Raw genomic sequence first — 1682 nt, 5'->3', positions numbered from 1 at the left:
TGAACAAGCGCCCGCTCCAATGCTTTAAATGTTTGGAGAAAGGGCACGTCCAGCAGCACTGCAGCAGCCCCATCGATCGCCGGGATTCTGCTATAGATGCGGCGGACCGGGGCACCTGGCGCGTAATTGCGCCGCAAAAGTCAGGTGCCCGGTCTGCGCGGGACTTGGTCGTCCGGCCGACCATAGGGTGGGTAGTGCCAAGTGCACCCCCCTAAAAGGCGACCGGACAAACGGCGGGAGGCTCTCCCGGCGACAGGGGCCGCGAAAGTGCCTCGGCCAGTTAGTCTGGCCGAGATCACCGCGGCGTCCTCCGACACCCGCAAGCGCGGGGCAGAGGATAGGGGAACCCCGACGGAGGCCCCCAAGGAAAAAAGGCCTCCGAGGGCCCGGCCTGCAGCCGCCACACCCCCCGCTTCCTTAGCGGAGGAAGTGATGGCGGAACCCGGGGGCAAATAAACAAATGCCCCTGGGTATACTGCAGGCCAATCTGAACCACGCTCGCCGGGCGCAGGATCTCTTCTTGCATAGCCTGGCTGAGCGTGGTTTCGGATTGCGACTCTCCGTCGCAGCCAGGCGCCGCTTCACCCGGGCTCGGCGTCGCTCCGACGCCGAGAGGACGGCGGAGGCGTATGAGGGGTTCCGTACCGCTAGCAACGCCCTCAGCGCCGCGATCAGGCGGGCCAAGGCCAGAACGTGGGATGAACTCCTGCGCTCCTTGGACGCAGTCCCATACGGGCGCCCATACAGGCTTGTCATGAACAAGCTTAGATCTTGGGCGCCCCCCGTGACGGAGTCCCTGGAACCCCAGGTCCTCGAAGGTGTGTTGGAGGCCCTCTTTCCATCAGAGGGCCCCCCCCTTCGACGCGGGTGGCTGCCAAGAGGCGGCCATCCCGTGGTCTGAGGACTTGGAGGTTTCAGAGGACGAGATGGCCGGTGTGATCCGTCGGTTGAGACTCCGGGGCAATAAGGCCCCGGGCCCCGATGGGATCCCCGGCCGGGTCTGGGTCCAGGCTTTGGCCCAACTGTCCGGACGCCTGAGGCGGCTGTTTAACAGCTGCCTCAGGGAAGGTGTGTTCCCCCCCCCGGCATGAGTGGGGGCCAGACTGGTCCTCATCCCGAAGGGGAGCAAACTCGGCAGCGTCCCTTCTGCCTACAGGCCAATATGCCTGTTGGACGAGGCGGGAAAGCTCTTGGAGAGAGTGTTGGCGAACCGCCTCGTCCAACACCTGTCCCGAGGAGAGATGGAACTCCACCGAGACCAGTATGGATTCCGCGGGGGGCGATCGACCGTGGACGCAATCTTGCGCGTGCGGTCCCTCGCGGAGTCCATCATGAAGAAGGGCAGGGTGGTGCTTGCGGTGTCCTTGGACATCCGCAACGCCTTTAACACCCTGCCCTGGAATAGGGTGAGGGAGGCCGCTGTTAGCTTTGGCCTTCCCCCCTACCTGGTGGAGGTCCTTGAAGCGTACTTCCGGGACAGACGGTTGGAGTACACCGATAGCGGTGTACTCCTACGCGGAAGGGGAGTGTACTGCGGGGTTCCACAGGGGTCCGTGTTGGGCCCCACTCTCTGGAACCTCGCGTACAATAGAGTGCTGGGTATTGCTCTCGCCCCTGGCTGCAGCGTCGTCTGCTATGCAGACGACACTCTGCTGTTGGCCGAGGGGAAGAGCTGGGGGGAT

The sequence above is a fragment of the Formica exsecta genome, unplaced genomic scaffold, assembly GCF_003651465.1.
Source record: "Formica exsecta isolate Colony F162 unplaced genomic scaffold, ASM365146v1 scaffold39, whole genome shotgun sequence".
NCBI lineage: Eukaryota > Metazoa > Arthropoda > Insecta > Hymenoptera > Formicidae > Formica > Formica exsecta.
This window is presented reverse-complemented; position numbering follows the sequence as displayed.